This window comes from Mobula hypostoma, chromosome 1 (assembly GCF_963921235.1).
Source record: "Mobula hypostoma chromosome 1, sMobHyp1.1, whole genome shotgun sequence".
In the NCBI taxonomy this organism is placed as follows: domain Eukaryota; kingdom Metazoa; phylum Chordata; class Chondrichthyes; order Myliobatiformes; family Myliobatidae; genus Mobula; species Mobula hypostoma.
Window position 1 is genome coordinate 21,323,631 of NC_086097.1, and position 15,008 is coordinate 21,338,638.

Consider the following 15,008-nt stretch of genomic DNA (forward strand, 5'->3'; position numbering starts at 1 on the left):
CCTTGAGTGCCACCCAGTCCACCAACTCAAAGCAATCCCATAGCTTCTCTTCTCTCTTCCTCGACCACCTCTTTGTCGTCCTCTGGAGCCTTGCTCTCTAGCCTCTGCCTTATACATAGGTTGAAGGAGGACAACCAAGTGATCAGATTGCCTGAAGTGTGGTCTAGGCATGGAATGGTAGGCATTCCTAATTGTAGTATAGCAGTGATCGAGTGTGTTGGGACCCCTGGTGCAGCAGGTTATATGTTGATGATAATTAGATAGGGATTTTTTCAAACAAGCCTAATTGAACTCCATGTCAATGACTTGAAAGGTGTCGGTGTCAGTTATTTCTTCTTTGCTCAGTACCTCGAGTACCTGATTAACATCAGCCTTTGGTGGTATGTAAACTGTAATCGGGATCAGGGAGGAGAGCTCTCTTGGTAAGTAGACTGGACGACACTTAATGTCCCAGGTTGGAGGAAGACTGCTACATCTGAACACCACAAAGAGTTTATCGTGGAATATAGACTCCACCTTTTGCCTTCTCTGAATCAGCAGTCCATCCTGTGTATCGAGAAGCCCTCAGGTCTTAACAACATATCTGCCGTGTCCGAAGAGAGCCATGATTAGGGCAGCTTGACCGTTGTTTTTGTTGTAGGGCAGTTGGTGGATTCAGTGGTAAGCCAGTGGTTCAGCTGAATGGAAAAAGGCTGCAAATCAGAATCAGGTTTATTATTGCTGACATGTTGTCAAATTTGTTGTTTTATGGTAGCAGAGCAGTGCAATGCATACAAATTACTGTAGATTACAATAGTAATATAACATTGCCATGGACGATCCCAAGCCTGGCTGTGAAAGGAGGAGAGTTGAGCAAGGGACTGGCAACTCCATCCCGTAAAAACCCAGTGCTTCAGAAACGGCAACAGCAGCTCCGTAGTCCTTAAGGTAAATGCTCTCGGTGGCCTATGCCCTAGTGTGGGTTTAAGTAAGTAAGTACAATAGGAATATATTTGAAAATTGAAAATGAAAGCAAAATAATAAAGTAGTGTTCTTCCTCTTTCCTGCCCCTTGAATAGGACCCCTCCCGCCCTTCACCATTTCCTATCCCCTTTTCCTTCTCTCATTTTATCTCCTTGCCTAACCATCGCCTCTGTCTGGTGCTCTTCCCCCCAACCATTTTTCTTTCTTCCATGGCCTTCTGTCTCTTTCACCAATCAATTTCCCGGCTCTTTGCTACATCCCTCCTCCTCCTCCTCCAAGTTTCACCTATCGCCTGGTGTTTCTCTCTCCCCTCCCTCCACCTTTCAATTTTATTCCTCAGCTTTTATTCCTCTAGCCCTGCCAAAGGTTTTCAGCCCGAGACGTCGACTGTTTTTTTCTCCCCCATACGTGCTGTCTGGCCTGTTGAGTTCCCCTAGCATTTTGTGTGTGATGTTTGGATTTCTCGCATCTGCAGATTTTCTCTTGTTTGTGAAGTAATGTTCATAGATTGTTCAGAAATCTATGGCAGAGGTGAAAAAGCTGTTCCTTAAATGTTGAGTGGGCTTCTTCTGGCCCTGGTACTTGCTCTCTGCCCTGATGGTAGTAATGAGACGAGGGCGTGTCCTGACGCATGGATGAATTCTCTAGGTTGTGGGTGCAAAAGGTGGTATTATGGCACCCATCTAGTTTCATTACCCTTATTCGACACTTCTCTTACCTCTGGGGAGGGCAAATTGCGTGGGGATGGGGGGAAGGAAGCAAGTCCTGAAGAACAGAAGTAGGCAAGATGAGTGCCACTTTGTTCCACCCATCACCCCTCCCCCATTTCCCCAGGCTGGTTTGTTTCTCCCTCCTGTTGAAAGATTTCAGACTATTTAACTATTTCTCTGTATATAGCTGTTGTCTGACCCATTGACCTTTGGCAGCATTTTCTCTTGTTTTTGATGAAATGGAATGGCTTCATTGAAGCATTTATACTCTTCTTAGAAGCAGGTAAAAATGTGGAATTGAAAATATTGAATGGAGTTTGATATAAACCTGAAGAAGATGATAGAGACGAGATATTTAAGAACATTCAAAAAGTTCAAAGTAAATTTATTATCACTGTAGGTATACTGAGATTCATTTTCTTGCGGGCATACTCAAGAAATCTAATAGCCATAATCGAATCAATGAAAGACCGCACCAACAGGGCAGACAATTGGTGTGCAAAATACACCAAACTGTGCAAATACAAAAAGAAAGAAGAAATAATAATAAATAAAAAATATCAAGATCTGGAGATGGAGTCCTTGAAAGTGAGTCTATGGGTAGTGGGAACATTTCAGTGATGTGGCATTTGAAATAAAGTAAAATTATCCCCTTTGGTTCAAGAGCCTGATGGTTGAGGGGTAGTAACTGTTCCTGAATCTGGTGGTGTTGGTGCTGAGGCTCCTGTGCTGTCTTCCTGATGGCAGCAGCGATAAGAGAGCAATACCTAGGTGTTAGGTGTCCCTGATGATAGATGCTGCTTTCCTGCAACGGCACTTTGAGAATGCAGTAACCGGCATGGGTATTGCATTGACTGTCATAGACTGGGATGTCTGTTGGGAGTACCTGTACCACATCTTGTATCCTAAAAATTTGGTTTGGGCTTAAAGAGGAGGTAACCTAGTGAGTTGAGACAAAGCCCAGTTGCCAATTATAATTATTGTATAGGATTGTGTTGCTGTGATCTGAGTCATGAACTGGACTGAGTCACTCAGACTGAGGAACTGTGTGCCTGAGGGGATATGTGTCTCTTTCAGTGAGGGGGAGAGCAGTCATCATTGCAGATGGAATTTTATGATAGTCCATCTGAACTGGAATGTGTAGGCTGGGCTAAAAGTCGAGCTAATTCGGCAAATGCAAAGCCTTCTTGGAAGCCTCAAATTGGGTCAATGTGTGCAAAGGTTGATGGAAGGAGGCGAAGAGATACAGCAATTGTAGAAGCAAAGGTCAATGTGAAAACTCACTGGAGAAGGGGACACGGCGTGGGTCTACGTGTTAACAAAGAATATTGGTAGGGTCGTTAAGAAGGTGTGTTGGCCTTCATTAGTTGGCGGATTGATTTCAAGAGTTGTGAGGTGATGTCGTAGCTCTGTAAAATTTTTAGACCACACTTGGCATATTGTGTTCAGTTCTGGTCAGCTCATTATAGGAAGGATGTGGAAGCTTTAGAGAAGGCACAGAGGAGATTTACCAGGACGCTGCCTGGATTAGAGAGCATGTTTTATGAGGAAAGCATGAGTGAACCTCGGGCTTTTCTCTTTGGAGCGATGAAGGATGAGGGATGATATGATTGAGGTGTATAATCTGATAAGAGGCATAGAAAACATGGATCGCCACCATCTATTTCCTAGGGTGGAAATGGCTAACACAAGAGGGCATAATTTTATTGGAGGAAAGTATGGGGGCGTGTTGATAGAGGTAGGGTTTTCACAGTAGTGGTTGTGTGGAATGTGGTGGTAGGGGCAGATACATTAGAGAAGTTTCAGAGATTCTTAGACAGATACGTGGATGATAGAAAAATGGAAGTCTACATGGGAGGGAAGGGTGAGATTGATCTACGAGATGGCACAACATCATGGGCTAAAAGGCCTGTACTGTGCTATAGTGTTCAATGTTCTCAGTGTGAGGTGTTAACATTGACAGGACAGTACTGTTCTCTGCTGATGTGTGCTCTAATGTCTATATAATGTACCTTCCCTGCTGCAGAGAATTCTTTGAAAGTCAATAGTTTGTTGTATTGGCCCTGTAGGTGTTTGTCAGCAAGGGCTGGATACATGCCTACTTAACTGCGGGGGCGGGGGGAGGGGGGGTGGTGGTTGGAAAAAAAGAAATCATCATGCATAGGACAGAATGTATCTATTACTGAAATGTCGATGGAGATCACGACAAGGGTTTGAAAATAATCAAAGAAAAGACCAGAGTGAGATTATAAGCATTTGGTGTCAGTAGCTTCTTTTGGATTGCAGTTTAACATTTTAAGAGCTTTAAAAATATCAACCGTATGTAGTTGAGGATGAGTCTGTAATCTGCTGGGACAGAATGGGAGTTCACACGAATTTCAGGATGGTAGCTGGGCTGTTACAAGAATCTGCAAGTGAAGCAGCTGGAAACAATTTCAACATGAAGCAATGTACTGAGGCATTTTCAGATCACCTGGGCAGGTGTTGCTGCAGGAAACTAGACGTTTCAAGTTTTAGGGAAGTGCTCCGGGGGAACAGGAGCCGAGACGTGGAGTGAGAAGTGAATGACTTGCAGCAAGGTGTGAATTTCGGGGCTCAGATTCAGAATCAGGTTTAATATCACCAGCAAATGTTGAAAAAATTCTTGTTTTGAGACAGCAGTACATGCAATACATAATAATTAATATTATATAATACAATAATTACACAGTATATCAAAATGAATTAAATAAATAGAGGAAAAAAGAGGGAAAAAATACCGAGTAAGTGTAACATGGGGTCATTGTCCATTCAGAAATCTGATGGCAAAGGGAAAGAAGCTTCATCCCATTGAACTTGGGAAGAGATGGTAAAGTGAAGGAACCATGGTTGACAAGAAGAGGTGATTGGACACAAAAGGTGGCACCTGCCTTCATCCTCCCTTCCCCTACCAGTGCCCTCTGCTCTTTTCCCTCTTTCCTTGTCTTGTCAATACCTGTCACCTTACAGTTAGCTTTTTGCTGTAGATTACACCATCAACCATTCCTTGTGTCCCCTAATGCACCTGCTTGCCACATAAGAGATTGCTTTGTCAGTTTCCAAGCCAAATCTCTTAAATGGCTCTCACCATGAACTTGTAGCTATTACTGTTGACAGAAGATATCTTATTTCTTTGTTATGGTGAATTGTGATATTCACAGTTTTTTAACAGTATAAGTGCTGTGACACATGAATCAGCTGGTATTAATCATTATTGGCCTGTGTTATTTCTAATGTTGGGTTGATGTTTAGAAAATAAGCGGGTGTAATGGTAGCGCAGCGGTTAGTGCATCATCTTATAGCATCAGCTGCAAAGTGGGGCTTCAATTCCTTCCGCTGACTATAAGGAGTTTGTACATTCTCCCAGTTACTGCTTGGGTTTCCTCTGGGTGATCTGGTTTCCTCCCATATTCCCAAGCGTACGGTGAGTTGTGGACAGTCTACAATGGTGCCAGGAGTATAGCGACACAATTCTCACTGATTTGATTTGGCACAAACGATGCATTTCACTGTATGATTTGCTGGTACATGTGAAAAATAAGGCCCATCTTTATCTTTAAAGTAACAACATTTATTTTTGGTCATAGGGACACAATTTAGGTTATGGTAACAGTGGAAGTATAGGCTGTAAGATCAGATGTATAGGTGGCACATCTGAACTTGAGCTGTTCAAATGCTGAACATTTTGGAAAGCATTCCTTTCGATGCTTTCAGTTAGTTAACTGGAGTAGTGAAGTTGTTGAAATAATGGGATAACCAAACAAAGGGTACTTTGTTTACAGTGATAAGCCAGTCTAGTTCCCACTCTCCAAATCAGCTGGAATAATTTACCACCTTGGATTCCATGCATTTTAGACCATAAGACATAGGAGCAGAATTAGTCCTTTCGGCCCATTGAGTCTGCTCCACTATTCCATCAAGGCTGATTTATCATACCTCTCAAGTGTTCTCCTGCCTTCTCCCTGTAACTTTTGACACCCTGACTGATCAAGAACTTACCAACCTCCGTTTATATCGAATATTGAAAGGTGCAGAAAGGGAGGATATGGAGAGGATGTTTCCTATAGGGCCAAAGGGAACAGCCTCAAAATAGAAGGATGTCTCTTTAGAACAGAGATGAGGAAGAATTTCTTTAGCCAGAGGGTGGTGAATCTGTGGAATTCACTGCCATTGACAGTCTTGGAGGTCAAGTCATTGGGTATATTTAAAACGGAGGCTGTTAGGTTCGTGATGAGTAGGAGCATCAATGTTTATGGGGAGAAGGCAACAGAGTGGAATTGAGGGAGGATAATAAATCAAATGAATCAGAATCAGGTTTATTATCACCGGCATGTCATCTGAAATTTATTAACTTAACAGCAGCAGCAGTTCAATGCAATACATAATCAAGCAGAGAGAAAAAAATACATAAAATAAAATAAAAAATAATAATAATTAAGTGAATCAATTAACGTATACGTATATTGAATAGATTTAAAAACATGCAAAAACAGAAATACTGTGTGTTCAAAAAAGAGTGAGGTTGTGTCCAAAGATTTAATGTCCATTTAGGAATCGGATGGCAGAGGGGAAGAAGCTGTTCCTGAATCACTGAGTGTGTGGCTTTAGGCTTCTGTACCTCCTACCTGACGTGAGAAAAGGGCATGCCCTGGGTGCTGGAGGTCCTTAATAATGAAAGCTGCCTTTCTGAGATACTGTTCCCTGAAGATGTCCTGGGTACTTTGTAAGCTAGTACCCAAGATGGAGCTGATTAGATTTACAACCTTCTGCAGCTTCTTTTGGACCTGTGCAGTAGCCCCTCCACACCAGACAGTGATGCAGCCTGTCAGAATGATCTCCACGGTACAAATATAGAGGTTTTTGAGTGTATTTGTTGACATACCAAATCTCTTCAAACTCCTAATAAAGTATAGCTGCTGTCTTGCCTTCTTTTTAACTACATCAATATGTTGGGACCAGGTTAGATCCTCAGAGATCTTGACATCCAGGAACTTGAAGCTGCTCACTCTCTCCACTTCTGATCCATCTATGGGGATTGGTATGTGTTCCTTCATCTTACTGTTCCTGAAGTCCACAATCAGCTCTTTCATCTTATTGACGTTGAGTGCCAGGTTGTTGCTGTGGCACCATTCCACTAGTTGGCATATCTCACTCCCGTACGCCCTCTGGTCACCACCTGAATTTCTACCAACAATGGTTGTTTCGTCAGCAAATTTATAGATGGTATTTGAGCTATGCCTAGCCACACAGTCATGTGTATTTATAGAGTAAGGCAGTGGGCTAAGCACACACCCCTGAGGTGCACCAGTGTTGATCGTCAGTGAGGAGGATATGTTATCACCAATCTGCATAGATTGTGGTCTTCCGGTTAGGAAGTTGAAGATCCAGTTGCAGAGGGAGGTACAGAGGCCCAGGTTCTGCAGCTTCTCAATCAGGGTTGTGGGAATGATGTTATGAAATGCTGAGCTATAGTCGATGAACAGCATCCTGACGTAGGTGTTTGTGTTGTCCAGGTGGTCTAAAGCTGTGTGGAGAGCCATTGAGATTGCGTTTGCCATTGACCTATTGTGGCGATAGGCAAATTGCAATGGGTCCAGCTCCTTGCTGAGGCAGGAGTTCAGTCTAGTCATGACCAATCTCTCAAAGCATTTCATCACTGTCGATGTGAGTGCTACCGGGCAATAATCATTAAGGCAGCTCGCATTATTCTTCTTAGGCACTGGTATAATTGTTACCTTTTTGAAGCAAGTGGGAACTTCTGCCCATAGCAGTGAGAGGTTGAAAATGACCTTGAATACTCCTGCTAGTTGGTGGCACAGGTTTTCAGAGCCTTACCAGGTACTCCATCGGGACCTTCCGCCTTGTGAGAGTTCACTCTCTTTAAAGACAGTATAACATTAGCCTCTGAGACAGAGATCACAGGGTCATCAGGTGCAGCAAGGATCTTCACAGCTGTAATTGTGTTCTCCCTTTCAAAGCATACATAGAGGCATTGAGTTCATCTGGTAGTGAAGTATTGCTACCATTCATACTATTGGGTTTCACTTTGTAGGAAGTAATGTCTTGCAGACCCTGCCAGAGTTGCCGTGCATCCAATATCGCCTCCAATCTCATTTGAAATTGTCTCTTCGCCTTTGAAATAGCCCTCCGCAAATCATACCTGGTTTTCTGGTATAGGCCTGGATCATCAGACTTGAATTCCACAGATCTAGCCTTCAGCAGACAACGTACCTCTTGGTTCACTCACGGCTTTTGGTTTGGGAACGTACAGTAAGTCTTTGTGGGCATGCACTCATCCACACAGGTTTTAATGAAGTTGGTAACAACTGCAGCATACTCATCCAGGTTCGAAGATGAATCCCTGAATACAGTCCAGTCCAGCAATTCAAAGCAGTCCTGTAGTCACTCCTGTGCTTCCCTTGTCCATACCTTCTTGGTCTTCACTACTGGTGCTGCAGTCTTCAGTCTCTGCCTATACTCAGGGAGTAGAAGTACAGCTAAGTGATCAGACTACCCGAACTGAGGGCGTGGAATAGCACAGTAGGCATTCTTGATGGTGGTTTATAAATAGAATGTAGTTTATAAATAGAACGGTGACGCTGATTCAATGGACCGAATGGCCTAATTCTGCTCCTATGTCTTACGGTTGCATGTTCATTGATTTCAACACCAACTTGCTTAACCAGGCACTGAGTTTGGTTGCCAGATTCCTGTGTCTGCAAGCAATCTCTTCACTCCAAGCTTGCCAATGGCAGAAGATCTTGTGGTGTTAAGAGGAAACAAAGGTATAGACATCACAAGCAGGTAGGAGCAACCAGCGATTGGCCTTGGTGGTGTCAGATCTAAAATAAGATGACCTATGTTTAGCTATGTTCTCCTACATGTCTTGGTGAGATAAGATAATATAGGGATATAAGATAATATAGATAATATAGAATGGTAGAGCCCTGAGGAGGTATCAATTTTATTGTTAATTTTTAATGGTTTATATTTAACAGTGCAATTTTAAAGTAATAAAACACTTCAACACAACAATGCTTTAAAAACTTTAACAAATAACTTTAAATTTGATTATTTGAACAATTTAAAGATTGTAAATTACCTGACATTATCTTATTTTTCTTGGAGTTGAAGTTCAAAGTAAGTTTATTATCGAAGTACAAATATGTCTAGCCAGCTGGTGGTGTGGTGGCATCAGCACCGGTCTTTGAGGTGAATGGTCTCACGTTCGAATCCGGCTGGCTTCTTGCATGCTTTCCATCCATGCTGGGTTGAGCGTTGAGCTCGCAACTCAGCCTTGTTAAAAAAAAACAGTCAAATGCTATGGAAACAACAAAAATGGTGGCCGATGTGCCTCAAAGTGCGAAAAGGGACAGCAACATATATGTCAACTGAGATTCCTTTTCTTGCAAGCAGACTCAATAATTCCATAATAGAATCAATGAAGGACCACACCAACTTGGGCGAGAAAGACCTATCAGGGAAAAGGGACAAGAACCACAGGACCCACACCACCAGCATCAGGAGCAGTTATTACCCCTCAACCATCAGGCTTTGAACCAAAGGCGATAACTTTCACTCAGCTTCACTTACCCCATCATTGAACTGTTCCCACACCTGTGGACGCACTTTCACAGACACTTCATCTCATATTCTTGATGCTTATTATTTATTTATTATTTAGAAACATAGAAAAACTACAGCACAATATAGGCCCCTCGGCCCACAAAGCTGGGCCAAACATGTCCTTACCTGAGAAATTGCCTAGGGTTACCCGTAGCCCTCTATTTTTCTGAGCTCCATATACCCATCCAGGAGTCTCTTAAAAGACCCTATCGTTTCCGCCTCCACCACTGTCGCCAGCAGCCCGTTCCACACACTCACTACTCTCTGCATAAAGAAATAATAAAAATATTTCTTTTTTTTTTCTTTTTGTATTTACACAGTTTGTTTTCTTTTGCATACTGGTTGTTGGTCCGTCCTGTTTGGTGTTGTCTTTCATTAATTCTATAGTTTTGTTGTATTTACTGTGAATGAACACAAGAAAACAAATCTCAAGTTGTATATGGTGTCATATATATACTTAACTTTGAACTTTGTCCTCCATGTACTAATGGTAGTGTCTGAATAATCTGGATCACAGTGACGAGGAACTCTTGAAGTTTGAGGCTGTCAGCTTGAGGGAGTAGTTCTCAAGCATTGTGAATGGACATTATGACCCTAAATACGTGTGAGCATATATTTGGAGTTTCAAATTGAGGACACATTCCCAGTTGTGTTCAGAAACAACTATCTTTTGTGAATATTTGTGGGCAGGAGATGTCCAGTTTTGCTAGGGAGGTTCTGTTTATTTTTCATTATCTACGGTGGGGGAAAGTCAGTGTCAAAAGCTGATGGTCAGTCACCAGATTATTTTCTCTCTTCCCCCTCCCCCCACCCAATGGAGAAGGAAGGTTGGCACTATGTTGCAGCTACTAGAGCTGCTGCTTCACGGGTCCAATAACCCTGTTTCATTCTGATCTATGCTGCTCTCTATGTGGAGTTTTCATGTTAAAGGATTACAGCACAGTACAGGCCCTTTCAGCCCATGATGTTGTGGCAACCTTTTAACTTATTCTAAGATCAATCTAACCCTTCCCTCCCATATAGCCCTCCATGTCTATATAAGAGACTACTGGAGCTCCCTAATGTATCTGCCTCTTACCACTACCTTGGTTGTGTGTTCCATGCATCACGCTCCAATCACCTTGGTTGGTGTTGGATCGCAAGAGAGGGAGTTTGTTGAATGCCCACGAGACTTCATTTTAGAGAAGCTCGTGCTTGAACCTAGTCAGGGAAAGGCTATCTTAGACTGGGTGTTGTGTAATAACCCAGACCTTCTTAGGGAGCGTAACATAAAGGAACCCTGAGGTGGCAGTGTTTATAATATGATTGATTTCATACTGCAATTTGAGAGGGAGAAGCATAACTCAGATGTATCAGTATCGCAATGGAATAAAGGGAATTACAGTGGCATGAGACAGGAGCTTGCCCAATGGATTGGAGGGGGATACTGATGGAGACGATGGCAGAGATGGCTGATGTTTCTGGGAATAGTTCACATGGTGCAGGATAGATATGTCCCACAGAAGTTGTTCTCAAATAGCGAGTAGGCAACCGCAGCTGACAAGGAAAAGCCAAGGAAAAGGCATATAAGGTAGCAAAATATTCCTGACGGAATATTCCCCAGGCTGCTCCACGAGACAAGAGAAGAGATTGCTGAGCCTCTAGCTAGGATCTTTATGTCCTCATTGTCCACGGGAATGGTACCGGAGGATTGGAGGGAGGCGAATGTTGTTCCCTTGTTCAAAAAAGGTAGTAGGGATAGTCCGGGTAATTATAGACCAGTGAGCCTTACGTCTGTCGTGGGAAAGCTGTTGGAAAAGATTCTTAGAGATAGGATCTATAGGCATTTAGAGAATCATGGTCTGATCAGGGACAGTCAGCATGGCTTTGTGAAGGGCAGATCGTGTCTAACAAGCCTGATAGAGTTCTTTGAGGAGGTGACCAGGCATATAGATGAGGGTAGTGCAGTGGATGTGATCTATATGGATTTTAGTAAGGCATTTGACAAGGTTCCACACAGTAGGCTTATTCAGAAAATTAGAAGGCATGGGATCCAGGGGAGTTTGGCCAGGTGGATTCAGAATTGGCTTGCCTGCAGAAGGCAGAGGGTGGTGGTGGAGGGAGTACATTCAGATTGGAGGATTGTGACTAGTGGTGTTCCACAAGGATCTGTTCTGGGACCTCTACTTTTGGTGATTTTTATTAATGACCTGGATGTTGGGGTAGAAGGGTGGGTTGGCAAGTTTGCAGACGACACAAAGGTTGGTGGTGTTGTAGACAGTGTAGAGGATTGTCAAAGATTGCAGAGAGACATTGATAGGATGCAGAAGTGGGCTGAGAAGTGGCAGATGGAGTTCAACCCAGAGGTGGTACACTTTGGAAGGACAAACTCCAAGGCAGAGTACAAAGTAAATGGCAGGATACTTGGTAGTGTGGAGGAGCAGAGGGATCTCGGGGTACATGTCCACAGATCCCTGAAAGTTCCCTCATAGGTGGATAGGGTAGTTAAGAAAGCTTATGGGGTGTTAGCTTTCATAAGTCGAGGGATAGAGTTTAAGAGTCGCGATGTAATGATGCAGCTCTATAAAACTCTGGTTAGGCCACACTTGGAGTATTGTGTCTAGTTCTGGTCACCTCACTATAGGAAGGATGTGGAAGCATTGGAAAGGGTACAGAGGAGATTTACCAGGATGCTGTCTGGTTTAGAGAGTATGGATTATGATCAGAGATTAAGGGAGCTAGGGCTTTACTCTTTGGAGAGAAGGAGGATGAGAGGAGACATGATAGAGGTGTACAAGATAATAAGAGGAATAGATAGAGTGGATAGCCAGCGCCTCTTCCCCAGGGCACCATTGCTCAATACAAGAGGACATGGCTTTAAGGTAAGGGGTAGGAAGTTCAAGGGAGATATTAGAGGAAAGTTTTTTACTCAGAGAGTGGTTGGTGCGTGGAATGCACTGCCTGAGTCAGTGGTGGAGGCAGATACACTAGTGAAGTTTAAGAGACTACTAGACAGGTATATGGAGGAATCTAAGGTGGGGGCTTATATGGGAGGCAGGGTTTGAGGGTCGGCACAACATTGTGGGCCGAAGGGCCTGTACTGTGCTGTACTATTCTGTGTTCTATGTTCTAAAAGTGAGTGGGAAGTTGGATGATTGGGAAACTTTTAAATTCCAACAAAAAGGATCTAAAAAAGCTATAAGAAGGGAAAAGATGTAATATCAAGGCAGGCTAGACAATAATATAAAGCAGGATACCAAAGATTTTTTCAGTTATATAAAAGACTAAAAGACAGATGAGAATTGATATTGGACCACTGGAATATGATGCTGGTGAGGTAGTAATGGGGAACAAAGAAATAGCAGTGGGTTCTTTGCATCTGTCTTCATTGTGGAAGACACTAACTGTGTGCTAGAGGTCTATGAGTATAAGGGAGCAGGAATGAGTGCCATAAAGCAAAATGTGTAAGCCACACTCAAAGGTCTTAAGGTGGATAAGTCACCTCGGCCAAATGGACTACATCCCAGAGTTCTGAGAGAGATTGCTGAAGAGATAATGGATGCATTGGTCATGATCTTTCCAGAATCACCTTTGTTAATAAATTTACTTTGAAGTCAATCCCCTTACTAATAAAGGCCAACGCACTATATGCTTTTTAACCCTATCAACTTGTGACACCATACGCCTTCTGAACAATGCTGTTAACTTTGGTTCATCCTCTGATCACATGGGTTTCTCCCCCATATCCTAAGTACGTGTAAATAAATGTTTTCCTTACTTGATGGTTAAAATTTATGCAAATTTCTGTAAATGATGCAAGTAACTAATCACTGAGTTAATTTTATTCCTATGTAGTTCATTATTGTAATGAATGCTAAACATATTGTTGTGCTAATGTGCTGACTTGCAAATTCTTTCTTTGCGCAGTGACGCATTGTAATCGGGCATTCGAATGAGGGACATATGTGCTTGGGTACAGTGAGGCTGCTGGCTGGCATAAGTATGGTAGGCACTGGCCCAGTCTTCAGCACATTAATTAGGTGTGTTTTATGATAATTTAATAACAATGTGTCAGGGAAATCATCGATGTGCACTTCAAGAGCAGACAGGACAAGGCCCGCTGTTTTCCTCAGCCTGTGACAGACAGGAATTGTTCCAAGGTCTTTCACAAAGAGCCATGTGGGTCTGTTCTGTGTGTTGACTGCCACTGTGAAGGACAGCAGGACAACTGTACAGTGCATCAGCAGTATCAGTGTCTGGAAGGGTTTGTTCTAATAAAGCGTGCACACCTCGATTATCAAGGACCCCCACCATCCAGGCCATGCTGTCTTCTCTCTGCTACCATCAGAAAGGAAGTACGGGATCCTTAGGTCCCACACCACCGGATTCAGGAACAGTTATGATCCTTCAACCATCAGGCTCCTGAATCAGAGTGGATAACTTCACTCACCTCAGCACTGAATTGGCTCCATAGTCTATGGGCTCCCTTTCAACGACTCTACAACTCGTGTTCTCAGTGTTATTTATTTATTCCTTATGGTTATTATTTGTTTCTTTTTTGTATTTGCACATTTTGTCTTCATTCGCACGTTGTTTGCCTGTCAGTCTTTGTTTCTGTGTAGTATCTCATTGATTCTATTGTAATTATTTGTTCTACCATGAATGCCTGCAAGAAAATGAATGTCAGGGTAGTACTGTATTTGGTGACAAATAAGTACTTTTACTTTTAACTTTGAACTTTCAGTGTCAATGCCTTGTGATGTCTTTAAAAAGATTAACTGATGCCCATGTTTCAAACAGCTGTGGAGCCTGAAGGCTTCAAAGACCTAAGACAAGGATGAAGTTTAGGCTGATGCAGAAGGAGTGCTGCTATGTCAGAGGTATTGTCTTTCATAGAGTTATGGAGCACTAGAGCACAGAATCCAGCATTCGGCTCCCTTCCACGTACTTACCCAAACTTCCCTTAAACGTTGCAATTGATGCACTATCAATCACTCCAAGAGACTGGAAGTGGAGTAAATATTGAAAGGCTTCTATTAACAGTAAATGGACACATGTCCATGCTGAGTATCTGTCCTGGACTGAGGGAGGAGCAATGGCGCAATCGCCTTTATTCAGGGGTCTGTGGGAGGAGCCACAGGAGCAGTCAGCAGAGGGGCGTGTGCAGGCATGTCCAGACAGGTAACCCAGTTACAACCTATATGCATGGTTTACCACAGCAATTGAATCCACATTCACCATTTCTGCTCTCAGCTGGTTACACACTCTCACCATTCTCGGAGTGAAGAAGTTCTGCCTCGGGTTCTTCTTAAATATTTCACTTTTCACCCTTAACCTATGACCTCTAGTTCTAGTCTTGCTCAATCTCAGTGAAAAAAGCCTGCTTACATTTACCCTATCTATACCCCTCAGAACTTTGTGTACCTTTATCAAATCACACCTGATTCTTGTATGCTTCAGGAGAAGTAAGTCCCAACTTATTCAAATTTTTCCTATAACTCAGGTCCTCAAGCCCCGGCAACATGTAGTTATTTTCTGTACTCTTTGAATTTTATTGATAGCTTTTTTTGTAGAAAGGTGACCAGAACTGCATACAATACTCCAAATTTAAGCCTCACCAGTGTGTTATACAGTTTCACCTTTCAGATTAAACTACCCCTCTACACTCTCTCTGGCTGTAAATAACAACCTTGTGACACTGTTTCAGATAGT

General features: G+C 42.8%; 1 protein-coding gene across 2 annotated transcripts in view; it reads left to right on the plus strand.

The window, feature by feature from the left end:
• The window catches only part of adck1 (aarF domain containing kinase 1), a 751,432-nt gene that overhangs the window by 53,777 nt on the left and 682,647 nt on the right, over positions 1 to 15,008 (plus strand). The gene's annotated exons all lie outside the window — the stretch shown is intronic.